This window comes from Anser cygnoides, chromosome 6 (assembly GCF_040182565.1).
Source record: "Anser cygnoides isolate HZ-2024a breed goose chromosome 6, Taihu_goose_T2T_genome, whole genome shotgun sequence".
Taxonomy (NCBI): Eukaryota; Metazoa; Chordata; class Aves; order Anseriformes; family Anatidae; genus Anser; species Anser cygnoides.
This window is the reverse complement of record NC_089878.1, coordinates 5,773,695-5,796,760: the sequence shown is the minus strand read 5'-3', so window position 1 is coordinate 5,796,760 and position 23,066 is coordinate 5,773,695. Positions and strand designations below refer to the sequence as shown.

Genomic DNA, 23,066 nt, shown 5'->3' with positions numbered 1-23,066 from the left:
GAGAGTTACAGGAGTGTGAAGGAGCTGCACTCATGGCAAGGAAGGAGAGGGACGTAAGTTATAACCACGCCAGAAATCCAGCATCTTCATCCTGTTGTAGGCTAGATTGTCAAACATTCCCTTACAGTCTGGAGGACTAGAAATTCTCTGCTCTTTTTTCTGTCGGTTAAGTTAAACTAGTTCCCATAACTGACTCGCTACAGGAGGTAGTACCTGAAGAAAAGATCAGGTGTTCTGAAAGTCATTGTAAATTAGTGCTTGTTGCTGACACTGATTTTTATGTCCTACTTTAGAATCAGTTGGCTTCCTTTCCTAATTTGAAACAAGTGTTATAAGAAAGCTCCTGAGCATCTGGGTAAGATACCCATTCAGTCACCTCATCTCACTTTTGTCAGCACAAAACCAAATTTCTAGAATAGAATACTGAAAGAGAGAGAAAAATCCGTTTTAAATATTTTGGACTAGATTCACCACTCGCTTATTTGCAATAAGCTGGGCATAATACTTATGAACTAATTTTGGTTAGAACGGTTACATCTAAATAGAAAAATTTAGACATATAATGAAATGCAGTGTAGTTAGTATGTTTTAAGTGCTTAACTATGAGCCCAGTTGTCTTATTTTGCCAGGTGCTTGCTCTCAGCCACCTGAATTGCAAGAATAAAATGTATTATTTTGAATCTCAGGAGTACTTATAAGACTGTGTCTGTGAAACATCTAGCAGGAAATATCACAAAAAATTTATGAAAATATCATGGCAATTGCATTATGTAAATTAAAGCTGCAGCTACTATAAGGCAATAGTATCTGCAGTTCTTATTGAACTTATTACCATGAACTATAATATGAAATCTGTAACTAGTATGAATTCTTGGGCTGTAACAAGTGTTCTCCAATAGTTTGTCCTTCTCTATATTTTTTCTTACAAAAGTGGTCATGTATAACTGTCTAAACATTGTGCTCTATCAGCTACTGGAAGGCAACTTTATTTCTTCTGGGTTATTTTCCCAGGAAAACCAAGATGTTTGTGGATTTGGGATGTTAAGGAGTCTCCCCTCAACATGTACTTGGTCTGTGCCTGTAGTTTGAGTACCAGGGCAAACCTGGCAGGTGATTGCCTCACCTCAGGAGCTATGGGAGGTAGTAGTGAGTCCTACTTGCTCGGGACTTTCTCACCAGCAATGGTGTATAAGCATGTAAAGGATAAAATGGGAGAAACAGGTAAAATGGGTGGCAAACTGGTGCTGTGGCAATTTCAGCCTTTGATGCATCTCTCAGCTCACCCAAGAGATGTTGCTGAGTTTAAGATTTAAGGGAGTGTCGTGGGGTCTCCTTCAGCTTGTGGCTGACAGCTTGCACTTCCCAACCCCTTCCTGACTGCAGCTTTTGTGCTGCAAGGCACAATTTCACATGTGTACTGGGCCAAAAGTTCCCCGTGGTGTTTTTCTCTCCCGCATATTCCAATGCTCATTAATTGTCATTGCTCCAGAACCGACCAGATATACTAATGGAAAAGCACTTTACAAGCAGATAGGGAAAATTATTCCTGTTAGGCTTATTAAAAACATTTAAGGGAGGATACAATTTTAGTAAATGATGCCAGCTTTTCTGAGCTCTTTTGTATTCAGAATTTTATTCTGCAGCTTTCACTATGACATCTAATTACTGATCTTATAATAAGTTGTATAATAGGACCCTGTTAAACACCTGTTTAATTCTAAAGGCTCTGTCCTTGTTACAGAATGCTGTCTTTTCTTTAGTCTTGTATCTTTTATGCTTTTACCCAGAATTCCTGCATTCTTCTTCAATGTCTGTTAAAATAGCTGAAGAAAAACAGCCCCAAGTCACAAGAGGAAAGGAGCATGATCCCCAAACCCAGGTGTGTGACTTGCCCCTTCGTTGTCCACAGCATTTTTCGAAATTCAGGTCAGTTGGGTGCACACCTGTAACAAGGAGACTATCACCTCCCTGAATTGAGGAAAAGCACAAAATCCTCACAGACCTCAGGGGGTGGCAGCGGGTTTATTACTGTTACCCTCGGAGGCTGTGTAGCCAAGAACCGCTCCGGTGGGATGTGGGTGTTTGGTTTGAAGCACTGCCTTTTCAGCCTCTCCACCACTGCTGGGAAATATGAAATTCGCCCAAGGAGTTGTTGCTGGACGTGGATAAATGTCATTTCTGCATTTGCACAATCAAAGCACATGAAATACCAAAGCACCTCCTTTTGGTAGCAGCAGCAACAGCAGAGCTTGCACGTCCCCCTCGGCAGAACGCCCGGACGGGGCTTTTCTGCCCGTCGGGTAACTGCTTTGCTGTGCGCCGCCTGGCCCCTGCTGGGCTCTTGGGGAACGGCACCCACTGGGGCATGGGGAAGTCGGGGGGATGCTACAGCTCTGAAGGGTCCTTCTCTTTTTTTTTTTCTTTCTGTTTTTCACCTTTTTTTTTTTTTTTTTTTCCCCTACTGCATGACAGGTTAGAATGTCTTTGCTTTGGTCCTTCTCTGTGGTCTTGTCTCTACTGAAAGCAGGGATGGGCAGGAGGGGGGCAGCCTGCAAAACCTGCCCCCCACTTGGCTGTGCATGATAAGTAAAATCGTAGCGATGTAGCATATACAGGGGTAAGAATGGCTTTTCTTCTGCTTCTGTTTTTTCTGAGCAGAGGAGCTGGCTTTGAAGTGAAGTCTTGTAAAACTCCTAGAATTTGGGACAGTGAATTTGTACACACGCATCAAATTCCAGTGGTTAAAACAAAACCATTTTTCTGCAGTGGAAAGCCTGGCATGTCATTCCAGCAGTGTGCAGCTGCAGTGGCAATATGTCCTCTGAACTCTTTTTGGGGTGGGACGTAGGGAGTCATGCTGTAATACCTCCAATAATAATATAGTGCAATAATTTCATAATTAAATAGATATTCAAAATGTACAGTAGTGTTCTCCCCCTGTTGCTAGCATATGTACCAGCATCAGCCAGTCATACTTGCACGGTACCTCAGTTTCTGCAGGCACTACACAGGTGTTTGTCTGAGATTTTCATTTCTAGTATTTAGATCCATGTTTAAATATTGTAAATGTAAATATTTGAAAAGTAAAAATAACTCAGGAAGTCATAAGACATTGCTTGTAGAATACTTCAAATACTGTCTGCAGTGTAAGAAGAAGAAATACAGCTTTTGCTCTCTCCCTTTTTAGATATTTTATTGTTTGTTGTTTGCTTCCTGTTGATGTATTAAAGATGTTTCTTATTTATGAGCTCCATTATGAAGCTTCACATAAGAGCATCAACTTAAGGAAAACAGTCTACACCGTCTAAAGCATTAGCTTTACTGCCCTTTCCTCTTGGGAATCGTTTCTGACTCCTTTAGCAGACACTTCTAATTCTTCACAATCTAGAGCCTGCTACTTTAAAAATTTACAAGTTTTTTCCTGGGACTCAACAAGCTCTTCTATCCCATCAAGCCACTAATTGGCAGCACCAGCCGACTCATTGATGAGAAATAAGGATAAACCACAAATAAATTGACTGGGTTTTGTTTGTTGGTTGCTTTTCACCTTCATCAGCAATAGACCTTCAAAACACCCCTGAAGTTATACAAAAACACTTAGGAGTTATATAGAAGTGGAATAGTTAATAGAAAAAATATTTCTAGGATATCCAGATTAATAGATACGGCATTGTTTGTATGCTACTTTGTGATAAGTACAGAAAGCTTGTTTTATGCCAAGTGAACTTTGTACCAGGATATTTGGAGTACACAAATCTGAGGAACTGCAAGCAAGTAGTTCATGACTCTTCCTTAAGTTTTAACAAGTAAGAAAAGTCTTGATGCATGCAAAAGCTTATGATCGATTAAAAAATTAGTCTAACCAAACCTTTAAGGCTTTGTAGCGCATATTGATTGAAATAGATGGATGATAAAATTAGTAACACAGTGCAAATGGGAAATAAGATTGATTGTATCAAATTAGCATGTTACACTTTCTACAAATCATCCAAGTAGCTTAACGAGATTGCAAGGCATTTTGACACCTTGTCCAATGCCTTTAGATCAAAGGAAAGTGAATTAATAACTATTGACTAGAATTGTACAGTTGGCTGCTTCACCAGTTCTGAAGTTTGGTTGATGTAATCTAATGATTTATATCAATACCTCTGAGAAAGTAGTGTGGTTAATTTCAATATCCCAGTGATAACTTGGTAGAGAAAAATCACTTCATTAGATTCTAAATTGCATTAAAAATATTATTTTTGTATTTGTGTAGCTATGGGGTGTGTGTACATACATGTATACAATATTGGTTTTAATTAGATATTGAGCCAAAAGAGCAGGTTGTGTTCAAAAGCTTGCTCATTTTTTCTTATTGCGCTGGTTGGCTTAATAAAAGAGATTACCTTTCTGTTATATTTCTTCCCGTTAACTAGGAAAACACTAATACCACTAATAATTCCTTGAATTCTCTTACACAACAAATGGTATGCATTTCTTAAAAGAAAAAAGAAAAAGTCTACCAAAATGATAAGAAGAAATTACTTATTCCTCTTTCACAGAGGAATTATTTTGTACTTAAAAATGCTAATTATTTAGTGACAGGCTTATCTTCTTGCACTTGGGGCCAAGATTTGTGTCAGCTGATATCACTATAAATTAATAGGCTAGTCTATTAATCATCAGTGAAGTTAACAGCTAATTATCTGACCATTACTATATAGGGTTAAATTTAGAATTCATTTGCAGGTATTTGTCACTACTGAAGAGTAATAAAAAAGGGAAAACTGATAGACGATTTTGTAGCCTCTATTTTGAGTCACACAAAATTATGGAACACAAACAGCCATATGACAATGGGAGGGATGTCATTTGCGTAACACCTTGGAAAGCTCTACCAAGCAAATAAGATGCTCTGTGTTTCAACAATCTCTTTGAATGGCCTCAAACTGCATTAGCCCAGAGTGGTACAGGACATTGCACTGCAAGTACCAACTCATGGGACTTCTTTATGACACCAGTAATTTTATTTTGATTTCCTGAAGAGAATCTAATCAAAAAGTATTTTTCACTATAATGGTATCCGTAGCTTGTGGATATCACCATGTTCAGTAATTTCTAGGCATGATATGTTCTTTTCAATTAGATTTTATAGGATTAAAGTCCTGAAATACTCTTAATGTTTACATTTTGAGTAGTTTCAGAGAGGGTATTTCCTGCAAACCATCTGACTTTCTAAGCTGACCCATTGAAGCCAGTTGTCAGCATAGAGTTGCTCTTTGAGAACCAGTGTTAACACGCATGGCTTCTGCAAGAAGTCCTTCATGCTTTCCAAAGGAACATCTACCGAGCTTGGGAGTGGCGTGCTTCTCCCAGCTGCAGATTGCAGCAGTGGTAAATGAATATTTATCAGTCCTCCATTGACGCAGGGCTGAGCATGAAGTGTTTTGTTTAAACCTGAATTTGGGGTAGGTCAGATTTTGTTTCAGAATGTTGCTTTGGTGTAACCTTTCTCACCTTCTTTCTTCCATCGAATTACAAAATAGTAACAAAGGCAGTAGAAGGGCAAGGAACTGGAAGAAGCCTGCCCAAATGGACCACCACTGCCTTGTTTCAGTCAGTGCTAAATTACTGAGTAGTCACGACTAACATGTGATTCATGCTGACAAGAAGACCTGCTCAGAGCTGGCACAGTTTTCATCGGGGTAAGCGCATGTTTTTGATTCATCACAAAAGGATTCAGGTCAGTTCTTGAGGCATGGCTAAAGAACTGACCCATTCTTATCCTATCTACACTGGTTCATTTGTATCCTACATCAAGCTTACCTGAACAATAAGTTGAAGTATCGGTTGCAGTTTGCATCTAGATATTCTGTTCACACATTTCAGCAGCAGCAGCCTTTATAAAATAGGGTGGCTTTGGGTTGTTGGTTGGTTGGTTGATTTACTGGTTTGTTCTTGGCCTTTTTTTTTTTTTTTTTGAAAACTTGTTTTGCAATTCTACAGGTGGTCTGAGGAAGAGACCAGAGAATCCAAATAGAACATGAATATCATTAAAAAGTAGAAATCAATAGAAAAGCTGATGGAACTCAGTACAATTTTCATGAGTGTCAGAGTAGTCATATGCCTCCAGTTGTGTTTTTTGTTTGTTTGTTTATAATAATTCAAACAAGCCTGGTAAACTTGCATAATCTGGTAAGGCTTGCAAATCAGAGATGACATCTATGTATCTAACAAGTAACAAAAATCTTTGAGTCTTCTGTAGAATTATTTTTCTTTACTAAAATCATGAGCACTAAGAAATTGTATAATCATTAGGAAATGTTTGTAAGAATGCAAAATAATCTGCCATTTTACAGGTCCTCACTTTGATTTCTGCTAAGGCTTGTCTTTATCTTGAAGTCATGAGATAAGATATCCCTTCCAAACCTTATCTTGCATGTTACAGTAAAGCTGCGTGTTCTGAATTCAATATGAAGGTAACATCTCCTGTGGTCTAATTAAGTATTATATAAAAGAAACCTCTTATTATCATTATTTACTTCTTTTTTTCCTTTTCATTATAGGGTCTATTGTGCTTTTCTGTGGGAAATAGGAAACTGCAATTTCTTATCTGCCTGCTCTGTTCTGTGCAAAATTTTAGATTTCTGTTCTTTCTTTTCTATGGTAAATAGCTCCATTTCTTCAATATTAGGCTGTTCCAGCTCCGTACCATTTTCTTTTCCTTCTCTCTGGTTTCTCCATGAGGGAGTTGTTAGTTTTAGGATGGAATAATCAGCAATATCTTAAAAGTGTCTACAATATTTCAGGCATGTCAATGTATTGATAATACATCTGTAGATTAACTATAGTTGTCTTTTATTTACTCATTCTGCATACCAGTATTTGAAAGTTTCCAAAAACACCTGCACATTGAACAGAAGTTTTTAATTCAGCTATTCAGTCCTATTGTCCTTTATATATTAAATATATATAAAATAAACATAAAATCCTATAAGCTTTGCAAGCAATGCAGTTCTTCCTTCTGACTGACTGCATATTCAGTAATCTCAACTGAATTATTTGTTCTATAAATCTGTCTGTCTGGGAGGTAGAATGAAGGTATCATTCCTGAGTCATATCCAGTTTAAGCATGGTCAAATGTCACGAGAACTGCAGCTCTTAAGAGGAACGCTGAACTGTTCTGCTTTGCGTGGTTCTAGCTTTTTCCATGAGATGCAAGTGTCTTGTATCTAAAAAGAAATCTGCACAGATTAAATTTGCCTGTGTATTGTATTGGAATATTAAGTTAGTATGTATGGAATATTAAGTTAAATATATGTATTTGTATATATATAATAGTTTTAAACACTGCACTACTTCAAATACTGCAGTTTTATTGGGGTGATAATTACAACAGATCATAATTCTATTGGTGACATCCCTTAAATGTAATTTAACAGTGAACAAGAACCCCAAAATTCTCAAAGGTAAGCTTGTATCACATAGGCGTTTATTTTCTATTTTAGAAAACCTTTCCTTAAAAGGTAAAATTAGAAAACGCTGATATTTTTACTACTGTGCAGTGGTTTTCATACTTAATGTTACCTATAATATTACCTGCTGCATAGCTAAGACTTCAAGAACTAAGTTAGAATTATTTTTTTTCCATTTGATATATGCCTGAGCACAGGAGCAGCAGAATATAAAGAAAAAGAGGAAAAAAAGGTTTCACAGCTCAAACAAACAGGCTTTGCTCATTTGACTGACACTCAGAGATGACTTTACAAAGTGACTGAGAATCTTTGAAGTGTCTTCTCATGACTGTTGTAGCATTGAGTCTTTGGGGATGGGGGAAATGGATACTGTTTGTAGTGACTTGTGTTAAGTTCATCAGCATGTCCATGTAAACATTTCTAACCCTGTTTGTGAAATCCATAGGTAAAAGAAAGGGAAAAAAAAATCCTATTACTAGTTTTCTGCTACAGAGAATAAAAAAGCTGTACCAATATCCAAAGGGACACAAACATCATTTGTCAAAAGTCTTTATTCATGTCTATGATACCAAGACAGTCAAATGCAGAGAATTTATATCACCTTCTTTCAAAGACCAGAGTGACAATACTAAATCTGAAAAATGATGAAGATTCAAAAAACAGTTACCGTGCTGCTTGAAGAAACCAAACCTTGTGTGCAATTCCACTCTATATCAAGCACACATACAGAACCTTAAGTAAATACTAATAAAATATCGCAGAATATCACTAAAGGCTACAAATTCCAAAGGCAGTCTGAACTACATGCATTAAAATGATTTATTAGATCATATAGACTTCCAAAGGCTGTGGATCTAACCCTAATAGACTGTGCTTCTTGATTTCAAATTCCAGTGGCCTTTGCCCTTTTGCATCAACCAGGAGCTTCTTCCAAAAATAATTTCCTGAATGTAAATGCCCGGCTGCAGTGGCTGTTACTTGGTGCATATCGTTCAGAGAACTGAAGCTTTAATTAGTTAAAAACACACAAAACTTGCAACTTCTCATAATAATGAAGTTAGTCTTCCATATTTTGTTTTAAGTTTCAGTCTGAAATAATCAACATGGCTCACAGGCTACTCATGTAAGATGACAGAAGAGATTTTTGCTCCCTCTCCAGAGAGGGCTAATGTTTCAAAATTGTTTCCAAACAAGCATCTTTCCAAGAAGATGTTTCTCATTCTTTACTCACCTTAAGAAAAAGGTGAGGAACACTGTCCTCTTAACTGTGTTATTATCTGAACATCAAGCAAATATCACAACAGGATGATGTGACAGCTGTGTGTGGTACCCATGGAATAATATATTACATTCGCTGTTACAAGTCATTGATTTATTGTCACTCTGGGTATGTTTGGAATAGATTGCTTGAATAATAAGTGTGCAGCAAGTCTTGGAAGTAAATTTAACAATCCATCTGCATTAAATAATATTTGTATTTGTAGCAGATTTCTATCTAGTGTATTTTAAATCAATTCTGTCAAAAGACTATAGAAAATAATTACAAAACCCTTTATTAATTAAAGTCATGACAATAGTTAATTGAGTAGCAAGTTGTTTACAACTGTAAATATGTTGTAGTTGCCTGGGATGTTTCTTTCAGCATAGAAAAACATGACTGGCAAAACTCAGAGGTTTGGCATTGGGCACTGAGGAAAGGTTATTTGGTTAAAGGATCTTCAAACTTGGGTCTTGTCTCTACCGATGTCAATGAGAATTTTGTCACTTACTTACGCAAGTGTGAAGTCATCTTTTTCTTATATGAAATCTTGACACAAGGGGTAATTATGATAAACTGAAGGGACAGTTTTCTGATTCTGGCCTCCAGATTGTGTGTGACCTTGCACAAATCAGTTTAGTATTTCCCATCCAGCAGCAGTAAGAGTACTAATGGTTAAATAGCCTTTACTATTTCACAAAACCGTAGAATCATTAAGGTTTGAAAAGACCTCCAAGATCATCTAGTCCAACCATCCAAATTTGTATCAATAAAAGCAGCCACCTGCCTGCCCAGTTGCTGGGCATGCCTGCACCATGCAAAGCAACACTGTACTGGGACACCAGAGCCAACTTCGGATGAGTTGACATGGATGAGTCCCTGCTGTCAGTGCAATACAGAGCCATGCAGCACAACAGCAGGGCTGCTAAAGGATGCGTTATAATCTCATTAGCCTGGTGCTGTACCTCATCTCGTTTGATCAGAGCTCTCTATGCAGTACTCTAGTGCATGCACAGGTTAAGCCTACAGGGTTTGCAAGCTATCCCACCTGTTCCCTCTCATTGTCCCATTTCCCCATTGTCCTTTCCCCACCATTATATTTTCTTTCTAATTTTCCACCCAGAAGATAGTTAAGAGAACACAAGTTACGATGCGCTAAGATGCTGCGGTGGTGAGACCTCTGCAAGCCTGTAAGTAGCTAGATAAAGGTGGCAAGCGGCAGGGGTTACAGAAATTAAGTTGTTATTTAGTTGCTGATGTTACATGATGCTGTTCGTAGATGAGAGATAAAAATATTCAATATTCTTGTTCGGCTGAAACTGTTCATTCCAGTTCATCCCCTCTGATTCAGAAGAAATGAGCCTTGAAATAATGTGTCTGTCTGTCTGTACTATTGACGCCTGCTGAAAAGAATTTGTCAGACCATGTGTTTGTGGGCTCTTGGCTGAGCTACTGGAATGACTCCTCTCGTTCACTAAATGCAGGCTTGTTTTGGTGCTGAGTGACACAAGTTTTGCTGTGGAAATCATATCCAGTGGCTTGGCCTCTGATCACAGAGTCAGGATTTGACTAACTTTTTCCAGCTAGTGAGATGCTGTGCAGCCCACAAGTAGTATCTTGAACTTTCGACTACGTGGGACAAACAATGTTTAATTCAGACATCAAAGAACAGACTTCTGACATGGGGGGGAAGAAGAAGGACGGACAGCCAGAAGGAGAACTGAAAGTTATTCCAGGTAATAGGAGTTAATTTGCAATATTAAACTGTGGGGTCATGGGCAGACCACCCAGGACAGGATAGTCTTGCTGGATGTTTTGTGATCCATTTGTCTTTCGGTGGTTGTTTTACCTTTCCAACTACTTTATCAAATCAGAAAAGTTAACCATGTAACACTGTGCCAAAACGAAGTGCAAGACAGCTCTTAGGTTTGAGATATTAGATTGTAGTACGTTATTTGTGTACACAACTAAATATACGTGTGTTTCCTTGTTCAGACCTGAGACTCCATCCCATACTGATACAAATGTCTGATACTTCTTGATGGATGTGTCTGAGCCCTGGCTTAACACAGGAGCCCTTGCCAGTCCCAAACCTACGGGTGTTTCCACCTCCACTCAGTGGTGAATACAAGATCTCAGGTAACTCCAGCTACAGAAACCCAGGTCTTAGTCCTGGCCTTATCCCGAACCAACTCTGCAAACCCTTCACCATTTCAAATCACATGTTAGTGGCATACCAGCTTCAGCTTTCTTTTATTTATTTTTTTAGCAGTATCTGGTCGTAAGCTTTATGCATTATTTAGAATCATGCATCTTAGCCAATTAAATATTTTCAGTCTTTTCAGTCATTAAACTTTTAGAAATGTTCTTATCAAAACATTTAATAAAAAGCAGTCAAAGCCTCTATATAGCAAGCTTGTGCTGTCCAAGTCTGTCTTCCAACGAAAATATTATTTCCGCTGCTGTATTTGAGGTAGGAGTGGATATCTGGAATTAAAATTAAGTGGAAATTAGGCAGACTGAGACTTAAAAGCAGAACAGTAGACCATAACCTAAAAAAAGGCTCCTGAGCCATGCACTCATGCTCTGGTGAATCTCTTAGTAAAGTGTAACCATTATACAGACCATCCATAACTACCCTTTATTTCAATTGGAGTGTTCTGTGATGCTCATGATTTCCTCAAGACAGTTTTTTCCCCCAAGAGATATTACTTGTACCATGTTAAAGGTTATTCTTTCCTCCAGAAACCAAAGTTAGATCAAAGCAGAGTTAGAGGTATGATGGCCTATGTATACCGTGAATTAAATCATTTTTTATTTTTTTTTCTTTGCCATGTGGTTATAGATACTTTTTTTTTTCATAACTAGAAATATTATCTTGTTTAATCTATGTGCCATCATTTATTTCACCCCCCATTTTTTTTCTTGCTGTTTAATCTGTCTACTCATAAATTTCAGTGTGTGCAAGAGTTCTGATTTTAAAATTATGCAATCGAAAACCTCTTGATATATAGTGGAAAGGATATGAAATATTGGATAGTAGCCTTAGATATGATAAGATAATTAGATAATCAGGGTATTGGATAATATCTGCAGATGATATAATATTTATTATGTACAGCAATCATGAGGACAGTTCTTTGTCAGTAAATTAAACTCTTCTGAAAATTTTCTCATTTTAGTGACAGCTTAGTGACATTTTATAACTTTATAAAGGAACGTGTTTGACATTTGTGCTGCAAAAGGTACTGTTGGTGTATGAGAGAAAAGCACACAGGACTTGATCTCAGCCAACAAGGCAATCTAAGAAAATGAAACCGTCTTCTGCAGCAGCAGCTCTGATCCAGTCACCCATAAACCTCCCCAAGGGACGCGTATCCACAGCACTCTTCTCCTTCAGTCCTCGGTCTTTGCCCTAATGCAGCCTCTCAGGCAGTCTATACCCCAGCTTCTTTTTAAGCTGTTCTTCTTCTGGCTCATTTCCTATTTGAAAATCCCCTCAGGAGGCAATTCTCCTGCCCGCCTCATTAGCGCACTGCTCGGTTCAGACTGCACCGTAAGTTCAGGGCCCTTTGGATGTCACCCCCGGGCATGCTGGGCAGGCAGGTGGACAACATATGAAATGGAGGACATTCTTTAATGTGAGGTGGGTGCACGCCTTTCAGAAGCTTGTGCTTATGGCTGAATTTCTCAGGGTTTAGGAACTGATCTTCCAGGCAAGGGTTGGGTTTTGTTTGTCTGTTTTGTTTTGTTGAGAATTACAGCAGGCATTAGGAAGACAACTTTCAGTTTCATGCCCATCTTTAGCCTTGCCCAGAAAAACACGTGAAGGGTGCCTTTCAGGAACGTGTTAGTTCCTAGGGGCTTCCTGCCGGGCAGACCAGCAAAGAGCCATGCAAGCAACGCTCAGCAATAGCCAAAATGCTGGTGAGTCACCAGCACTGTTGCAGCTACAAATCCAAAATGCAGCACCACACGGACTGCTGTGGACAAATCCCAGCTAGATCCAGCACAGGTACAAAGCCTGTTACTCGTTTCATACTTGTTAAGGTTGTTTGGTGCTCCTAATGATGTTTATCTCAGCGTGAAAATTTGAAGGTAGTTTGGCTGCACACAGATGTTTGTACAGTAAGCCTCTGGAACACATTACTTCTCCTTCTTAAGTATATGAACATCCACAGTTGTTACAGGATTGGGAGGAACAGGGTCTTATTGTGTCACTGCCCTGCTGATCCATGGCTTTGTCTGCAGTGAAGTATGCTTTTATTTCACTTGAGATGCAATTTTCTATTTCCTATTTTATTTTAATCTCTTTTTGTATTGGAAACCTTAGGACTGATTTTTACTGTGGAGAAGGGAATGTTATGGGACGATTGGGTCCTTACATTACTGTTATTTCGCTGTATTATTTTTCCATTTGTGTGGCAATTTATTCATGGCTACTGCTTTGCCTGTTGTTGTCCTCAGGGCTCTTAGGTTTTGGCACATCGGTGGCCGTATTACCTAGCAAAAAAGCAAAATCACATTAAATATTTGATTATCACAAAACAAGAATTCTCTGTTTAGAAAGAAGATGGTGTTGTCTGCAGCCTCACATCACGAGGAGGCCTTGCGTGACACATTGCAGTGCACAACCCAACCTTTGAATTTATTTTAGAAGGTATCTAAATTTAAAAGATTTATCATTTTCTGTCTGCCCAGCTTCTCAGCTGACTGTAATTCTGGTGTGTGGCTTTTCAGTCACAAATCTCTTTTGATCCTCTTTGCAATATTCTAATGCCTCATGCTTGATTAATCTCCTTGCTGTGCTGCAGGCCTGTGCCGTGTTTGCAGTGTCCTCCAATGCTTTGAGGGGAATTTTCATTTCACTGCTTTTAGAATTTGAGCAAACAAGAAAGAAAAGAAGACGTGCATATAAATTAAGAGTATTTCTCTGGCTGTTTTACTGCCTTATTCACAAAAACATAAATAATATTTGGTATTTGCTGTTTTCCTGTTTTATGTTTTCTAGCCCTGGGCACAGGGTACGAACAGTTTGCATGTGCAGGGAGGTTTGTGTCTGACTGCACGGACTGTCTCCAAACCACACGTGAGCTGCTAGGCAGGAGGAAAGCTGGAGCCACGTGTCCACATTGCATCTCGTGGACAGCTGATGTTCAGGCTCAGGCCTTCCACCAAACGTCATCTCCAGCTTCAGACACAGACGAAAGCAAAAGGTATAGCTGCCTTTTCCCCCAGGCTCCTGGGAAGTTTTTATTACTGCTGTTTCAGATTTTCCTTCATGATGAATGTGTAGAGCTGCCCTGATGATTGAACGCTTGGCTGCTACACGCACCACAGCAAGAGTCAATGTTCAGAGAAGTTTCTTGAAAACAGAAAAATCCTTGTCACTGCCATGACACCAAGATGAAGCCAACGTTTGCCATTCCCTGGGGAGCACAGTTTACTCCTCTGTTAGCGCAAAAACCAGGTAAGGGCTTGCCACCAATGACTCTTCACTAATTGAAATGGTCATCTTCCTTCCGTGGGAAGAAATTCCACTGTTAAAGAAATATTTTTATTTTGAATGACAATTAATACTCAGAAGTATTTCTGTAAAACTTCTTGGCTTCCTCTGAATTCCAGCACAGTTACCCCTTGTGAAAAGCCCCAAGAGCATTCGGAAAGCATTAGGTTTTTGCAATATAATTGTCTTCGAGTTTTAGAACAATCTGAGAGAATCCAGTATGGTGAAACTGCTTAGCATGAGTCACAAGATACTTGCAAAACAGTCTTGAATTTTCAGTAATTTGTTGTTTTCTTTTCTCTTGAAAGCAATTTTTCTTTTACTTATGCTTCTGGAGCATATGGTGCATATAAAATGAGGTTCTACATTACAAAAGTATCTCAACCCACTAAGCACTTTTATCTGGTGTGACTAATAATCCAACTGTCAATGAATCCCTGACTTTCTCTCGCAGATTTAATGCCCTATATGTAATAAACTGTTTGGCGTCAACCTTTTGTCCTAAAGTCTTCTCCCTTAGGCCAGACTCCAGTCTTGGTTTTATCTCATCATATATAAGCCACGTATTGTAACAGTGCTACAAAAGACAGAACCTAAACCAGATAGCTATGCTTTTCGGTTCTAAATATGTACTGTCTTATCAATGCTTATTGGTAAAACTGCTAAGCATTGGTAGAAGCTGGGAGATGTGTGAAAATGATGGAGAATGGATGAGGTTTATTTCAATCAGGCATCAAGTTTCTGACTGGGAAGCAGAAGTAAGGAAAGCATTTTCAGGGCTTATATTACAGAAAACAGAGGACAAAAGCTTCCTCTTTCCCACTTAATGTTTTTTGGGAAACTTTGTCATCCCTGTTCCACAAAAAACACCAACGTTTTCTTACTGTGGGCTTTTGAACAGTATTTCAATGAGATGTGGTATGATATAATTTCTTTAAAATATTACAGGATTTCTTAAACAACCAATACCCGTTTTGTTTTTTTAAAGATTCCTAAGATTGTTCTAGACAGACTTCCCAAACTTTCTATTAATTTCTAGATTATCAGCTAACACTTGTGGAAACAGAAGTATCTAACATCTATTACATTCAGTTGACTAAAAAACTGTGCTGTATAGAAACATATAATTTAGTTTATAACCCCTCTTCTGGTTTCTTCAGTTTTTATTGCTGACAGTTGTTTTCTCCCATATTAGCACCTGTATTTAATACCCACACATTGTATCTCATTTGGTGGAGGCACACCACCTTTATAGTTTAACATAGTCGTAATTAACTTTTTAGCACATTTATAAGTATCCAGAAAAGTTCTAAGTAAATAATGTTGTTTCTTTACAGAAAAGTTTGCAAACGTGGTGATTTGAATAGTTCCAAATGTTTTAGCACAGGTGTTTCTGCTGGAGACTTGGTAAGATTATGAATCACTGCAGCTCAGCCCTGAGCCCCAAAGACACCGATGCCTATGTGGAAGTGTGAGTACATACGTAAAACCGAGCACGTGCTTCAAGTTCTACTGCTGTCTGGGGTGTTTCACACATGTTTTGGAAAAGAACAGGTCTTTCCCCAAGTATTTCATCACGGTCACAGAGGAGACTGATGGTAAGTCAGCTATTCTCACACAGTGCTGAGGATTCATTATAATGTACGTGAAGCTCAGTGAATACGCTGCTGGCTTGTGCTGTTTTTCTCATTTCAGCTATACCAGTATGCGCATGTTAAGTAACAACAAAAAAGAAGCATCAAATTTATAGCAGTGGGTTATGTATTATGTTTTTAATGTTAGAGGTATCTTCATGCAGGAAAGTACAATTAGGGTTTACATTTGTATTCTTTATTCAAAGTTTGAAACTGTTGAACCATATCTGAGAGCAGGAGGATGGGACATTCCAAAAATAATCCTGATCTAGAAATCAATGTTGTGCCCTAAGGTTTGGAGCAAACGTGCAATTGCCACTGTGATGTACTTTTGGTAGTAACAGGGTTGAAAACTAGGGCAGCACTGAGCAATTTCTGTGGCCTGTGCTCAGGCTTACTCCGATTGCACTTGTTCCTACTTTTAATCAATGTGATTGCAAACATCATGAAAGTATTTTAAGAAATACTAGTTTTAAGAAAGTAAGTGCTTTGGTAAATCACACTTGCATGCAGAATGTAAAAGCAATGCATAATATAAAAGAGACTCAGGAAAAAGAAAAATCTATAGCCGGAACATTTTTCCATCAACAACATTTTAATTAAAATAGCCTCCTTTTAACTATGCACGCTACATAGCGTATTATTGCTCTCTACAGCTCCCCGCAAGGAAGGTGTGGGGAGCTGGGGGTCGGCCTCTTCTCACAGGTAACTAGCGATAGGACTAGAGGGAATGGCCTCAAGTTGTGCCAGGGGAGGTTCAGGTTGGAAATGAGGAGACATTTCTTCTCAGAAAGAGCAGCCAGGCGTTGGGACGGGTTGCCCAGGGAGGTGGTGGAGTCACCGTTCAAGGAGAGGTTGGACGTGGTGCTCAGGGACATGGTTTAGTGGGTGACATTGGTGGTAGGGTGATGGTTGGACCAGATGATCCTGGAGGTCTTTTGCAACCTTAATGATTCTCTGATGTAAAATGGGCTGTTGCAGTGAAGCAGCCCCATTTTGTGACATGGGTTTGATTCTCACACTGTACCTTAGTGCAAGGCAGCCCAGCCACGTCAGGTAAAGCTGTACATCTTTTTGGTGAATAGGAGGCTTTGGCTGACGAGAACTTTATTATTCAGCTCTTCAGAACCCACACGGCCGCTTTTCAGACCGCACCACCTTCGTTTCGCCCTGTGCAGAAACGCCGGAGCCCCGCATCCTCCAGCTGCACCGGGCACCTTCCGCGGGGCCGGGGCTCTCCTTCGCGGGTCCCCGCGACCCTTAGGGCCGGGGAGGGAGCCGGGGACACCCGGGAGAGTGCCGGGGACACCGGGGGGGGGGCGGCCCCGTCCCAGCCCGCCCGTGTGAGGCGGAGCCGCGCCGCCTCCGCCCGCCGCCGGCTGCAGGCGGGGCCCCGCCGCCGCCCCGCGCCCGGAGGGAGCAGCCCCGGTGCCGCCGGTACGTGTCGGGGGGAGAGGGGACGGGGGGACCGCGGGGTGGGCGCCCCGCGAGAGGAGGAGGGAGGCAGGGGGGGTGCTCGGGGGGTGGGAGCCCCCGGCACATCTCTACGTGGGGCAATTAAATTAAAAAGCCCCCCCGCCTTTCTTCCCTGCCGGTCGCCCCTTCCCCTGTGCCCCCCGGGCAGTCCCTCCCGTGCTCCTGCCTTTCGGGTCCTGTGCTGGCGGCTGAGCCTGGTGGCACGAGCTGCAGGGTAAAGGTGAGCCCGTCAGGGTGAGATACCTGCGGGAAGGAAGGGGCTCACCGGTTCGCGCTGCCAGGAGCCACTGACAACAGCAGGAGGGGCTCCCTCGCTCCCCAGGATCTTGGCGTCCCCGGTCGTTGTCTGCAGCAGGCTGTCCTTGCCTGGCACCTGGGGAGGGCAGGAGCAGGCTTCGTAGGTCCTCAGTCGTAGCCCAAGCTGAGCAGCTTGGTGTTTGGGCACATTCCTCAGTGTAGCCTTGACAGTAGCTGCTGTGAGCGCTGGAACCCACCAGTGGCATCCTGGGGCAGGTGGTTGCGATTCTCTGGCCTTTGCTGAGAAAGGTGTTGAGACAGTATCCGTATCTTTCCAGGTCGCTCAGGGCAAGGAAACTGCTGCAGGTCTGGGGTAAACACTCTATATCCATTTGCTATGTCTTTGAGCACCGTTTGGGATTTGGGTCTGGGTTCTTAGGGAGTTTCAGGTCTCCTCCATGACCATTAGCTCTTCCTCCCTCTGAAGCAAGGCTTTCCTCTGTAATTTCTGTGGTTGGGTTCCTTCAGTTTTGGCTACACTTCCTGCAGGTGGAGCTTCTGAGCAGCTCAGCATCTTCGAGTCCTTCATCCCTTTCTTTTACAGCCTCACTCTGAAGATTTGCTTGATAAGGAAACTCCATTTGGTCTGGTCATATTCATTGAGAAAGCAAGTTTTGATAAATATCAGGCACCGCGTGCTTGTTCTTGTGTAGGGGATGGTGAGTCAATGACTCTCCCTTGCCCGTGGTCTGTCAGAGAGGCTGTACCAGCACTGATGAGTGCCTGCTTGCTTGTATCCTGGGGGGCAAAACCACCAGGCGTTGAAAAGCCAAGCAGAGTGAGTGCATTGGACGTGTTTTCTCCACGTTCTGACAGAAGCAGTAGTACCTACGGTTGCATGGGCAGCAGCTAAGCTAAACGAGAGCAGATCGTGTAAGGAGTTTTCAGCATCCTCTTCACCTCTTCTCTTCAGGCTGCTCTCCAAGCTGAATGCAGTCCTGGCAGACAAACTGCTGTGCTGAAGGCAGGAGGGAGGATTTCAGGACAGGCTGACTGGGGCACACTTCTACTTTCATGAAATGACAGAGCTACCAAGCACGTGGCGATCTTAGCTTCTAACAAGACTGTTTCCTGGATGGAAACAAACTGTCTGACTGCTGAGGACTGGACCTAATGGCACGACTGTTTTCTGAGGTATTGCTATTTTGATGTAAAGGTTCCTTGCTTCACCTTTGCTTGCTGCACCAACCATCTTCTTATTGAAAAGCCGTTTTAACCGAGCTAGTGGTCATGCCTAACCCTGGAAGGAAAGACTGAAAGAAAAGTGCTACCCAGTCCTGTGCTGCTGCCCCAGTCAGCTACAAGCTGGCTTAGAAGCCCGCAGAAGTTAATCGGTTCTAGCCAGGGAGGGAGGCTTTAAAATTCCAGCATGTGCTGTGAGATAGCCAGGAGACTTTCACTGACGCTCTAATCCTGCCGGCACAGCGATTGTTTGCATCTCCTGCATCCAGCCCCTCCAATCTGCAGCTCTTATCTCTTGTCAGCAGCAAGCAACACCAGGGAGAGGGAACAGCCCTGTGAGGGATGAGGCTCTGTGCTTGCTTGTCATTGCCTGGGTTGTTTTGGTGTATTTGGGTATTTCAGTGATTGCCTGAGGTAGCTGAGTCTTGGGAATCATCTTAAAATAGCATTTTAACTTTCTTCTCCTGTGATTAGAAAGAGACTTCCTCATAAACGCGTGTCCATGCATCTGCTCTGTAGGATTTGCAGAAAGCTGGATGTTAAGGAGAGGCAGAAATGTAAACCTGCTGGGCTGGAGCGTTTTGGGAGCCCCTGCCTGGGGCTGCTCTGCCCGGGGGAGCCTCTGAATCGTACGGCGCTGGCGGGGGTGCTGCGCACTAAGTGCATGATTTCGTCCCTCTGCCACTTGGGTGCCGTAGCTGTTGGGAATACCCGTCGTGTGCCCTCGTGCCTGACACCGCACCTTGCTAGGGAGAGGGAAGGCAGCCCTAGGATGTGCTGGGTTTCTGCTCCTCTCTGCTATTGCAGGGAGGACGTAAATATTTAATGTGCTAAGGTGCAGCCCAGAGGTCTGGGTGCCCCAAGTGCTGCTTGGTTTACCTCTGCTTGTTAATACGTTAGGTCACCTGTCATTCAGCGTGGGTGGGTCTGAATTTCCTTGTGGTGTGCTTGTCTGGCATGTTTCCCACATAAGTCTGAGAGAAGTTTGTAATCTCAGTGGAAATATAGGGAAATTTTGTTCCCTTTGTGTTTAATTTTTCAGATGTTTTTTAGAAGAAAAAAATATATGCTATTTTTCAAAGGCTGAGAAATTCTGTTAAGGCTAGCTGCACATCTAGCTAGCATGCATAACCACTGGTTGGGTATTTCTGCAATGTATATTTTGTGGGTAGTTTTGGAGGCCCCGTTGCTAGTTTTTGCTATGGACAGTAGGGAGAACTTGTGCTGAACCGTTAATAACATTTCTATCCCTATTCTGCAACATCAATATTATAAAAAATTTCAAACTCCTCCTCTCTCCAACAGCCCAGAAAACTGTGCTGCTGCTTTTTCATAGTCCAAGAAAGCAAGAGGCTTCAGTTTAGCTGGCTTTATTACAACAGAGTAATACAATTCCCCTGGTAATGACAGCACTGTGATTGTCTGACCGTTCTCCCTTTGTGCTTGGATGATAAATGTTCCAGGTCTCGGCATCTCTCTCGGAGATGGAGAAAATCAGAGAGGACTTTTAAGATTAGACACAAGATGGGGCACTCCAGATGCTTGACATAATACCCTTCCTACAGCCCAGCCGAAACTGTCCCTACCTGGACTTGCTGTGGTAGGGGGAAGAGGGCTGACATCCTGCGAGTGGGACAGGAGCCCCTTACCCAAGCAGTGGCCCCACTGCATGCCCAGGGCTAGGTACTGGACGTACATTGCTGCAGCCTCTCACTCGGTGTAATTTCTGAAGTGCTGCATCATCCTTTTGCATTTGACAAAGTCAAACACTGGGGGTGAGCAGGCAAGCAGAGTTCTGCATGGAGAGCACTTAGAGATTCGTCTAGCTTTGCGACAATACACAACGTTGACACCTTCCTAAGTGCTAAGTTTTATCAATTCCCTTTGCAGAGTCCCAGCCGTGAAGCTGTCTGTGCTGTACTGGGGACAAGGGGGATGATTTGTTAAAAGCAGATGCATTACTGGTAAGTAGCACACTGAGCTTCCCTCATAGGCATCGAGGAAGAAGCTAAATGCCTCCGCGTTACAGGGATTCACGTTGGAACCTACAAGTTTGGGAAGTGAGGAGCCTGGTTCCGTTAGGGCAGAAATTACCCACTGTGTCCAACTGGGCAAGGCTACGCTGAGCTATCTTGAAAAGTATGACTTATTTTTAATCAGCTGACAGCTAAAATTGAGAGCGTTAGAGAAAGCGATTCATTGCAGTGTAGTACTGGTCTTCACAGAGATTCTTCAAAGGTCTTACTGATGGAAACCATTGACATAGTAGCAGGAACCTATTTGCCTGTGATAGCTACAGATGCTGCATGTCAGGAAAGCTTTCTTTTAGGCCTCTCTTTGTCACATGTAAACATATTCCAGAGAGAGAAACGAAATTCTTGTTTTTGGATAGTTCACATTTATCCTTTTGTAATTTTGTATTGATGATTTTAATGCTAAAACATCTTTATTTATCTAAATAAAACTGCAGTTATGCTATTAATGTCTCCCATCCTGTTCCCCCCTCTTTCTGTATTTTGTACGGCAGGAAACTGCAGGCATCTTTTTAATACTGTTTTATTTTCTTCAGCAGTGATTAGAAATGGACTTAGCTTGGCAGGAAACACTTAAGAAGGCTGGCAAAGAGACTGCTTGGCCCTCTCATGCAAGGTGAGTTCAGCATGGTGCAGCTCCCTCAATATTTTCTGTCTTTGTATTGCCACCGTGCATGGACGTATAGTTAAGTAACAGGTGAAACAACACCTGAACTTGAAATTCCAGGGATACGTTTTCAGGACCCTTTTAGAAACAACGCAGAGTGTGTATAGAATTGAAGTTAAATGAGGTATTTAAAAGCTTATCGACTACATGTCCACCCAAATTGAGCACAAGAACTTGTTGATTTAGCTTGTCTGAAAAATATATTTCACTTACTGTAAAATTGGTCTTTAAAAAGAGAATATCTGTTAAGACTTGTAATGCTGCTGCTTTAACTCCTGGTTAAGAGTGGAACAGAACAGATGGCAGCACACCAAATTCTGCCTGAGCTGAGCACAAAAGCGTGTCCAGCGAGCAGCTACGCCCACAGAGGTTTTGGCCTGAGCCTTGAACCATCTATGCAGTGGTTCCTGAAATGCACCTGACAACAGGTTACAGCTTGGATGCTGACACAGATTCTTATCTGACAGTGTTGCCTTGAGCAGTTGTTGAATAAAGCATTGTGCCAGGAGTAAAATGAACTCTTGGCACCCCTCCCTTCCTCCTCCCGCCCAAAAAAAAAAAGTGAGTTTTGAGCAAAAAGCTAGGCATGTTAAACTCCAGGTCATAACTTAGCACTCTGGAGATGAGTTAGGTAGGGAGGATTTAAACAGTGCTTTATCCCATATGCGCAAGCAACAGTTGTCAGAAAAAAAGGAAAACAGAAGATTGAGGGCAACTTCATGTACGATCATTTATGTGCCAACAATTATTAACTCAAATAGAGCAGGCAAACTATAAAACATTCTACACCGACTTGGTAAGGACTGCACTCTATAAATAATGAAACGAGCAACAGTCTAGAATTGAAACTAGGGTCAATAACTTTGCATTAAGCCTAACTACTAATCAATTTGAAGCAATTTAGTTGTCTTGCATGTCTTGCTATCCAGCAGTTTTCCAGCCCACCCCTTTCTCTGCACAGGACAGTCACACCAACATTTGAGTGAGCACAAATGAAAAGGCAGAGGTAAGAAGGTGGGAACAGAGGTAAATCCTTGAGAGGAAGATGCTAGCCTTTCTTTTTGCCTGTTTTAGGAGATGTTTGTCCTCCTTCTATTCTCATTACCTCCATCCTTCTACTAGATGCTAACTCATCTGTTGTCCCTTAAAAAGGGGAAAGGAAATCTCCGAAGTTGTAGGAGCAAAACGTCTTAACACGATAAAACATGAACTAAAACCCCTCTGAAAAGTGCCCAAAAATGGTAACATAGAAAAGAATTTGGCTCCAACCTTAGATTAAAAAATCCAAATTCAGATGGTCGTTAGATAAAATGTTGAGATGAAACTGACAAAAATACATTGGTATATCAACTGTGGCATAGAACATCTGAACACTATTCAAAATATGGTAGGAGAAGCTGAGGTTTGTATCTATAATATTTATAGTTCTGGCTAAGACTAAGGAGGTCATGAGATCTAACCTGAAACTTCTGACTGTCACCGGTAGTGTAATGAGAAGGGCAGGCTGTGTACCACACATGAAGCTTGTGAATTACCTTGACTGGATAAAGATTGCA

General features: G+C 41.4%; 1 protein-coding gene across 16 annotated transcripts in view; it reads left to right on the top strand.

The window, feature by feature from the left end:
* Positions 1-23,066, top strand: part of C6H2orf88 (chromosome 6 C2orf88 homolog) — a 32,565-nt gene that overhangs the window by 3,905 nt on the left and 5,594 nt on the right. The window contains exons 3-8 of one of the 16 annotated variants that reach the window (XR_010832164.1): positions 1,788-5,687; positions 10,711-14,185; positions 15,604-15,819; positions 18,542-18,762; positions 20,701-20,774; positions 21,380-21,459. The gene's annotated coding sequence lies outside the window, so the exon portion shown is untranslated. The other 15 variants (XR_010832160.1, XR_010832166.1, XR_010832158.1 and 12 more) reach the window with 15 other exon arrangements.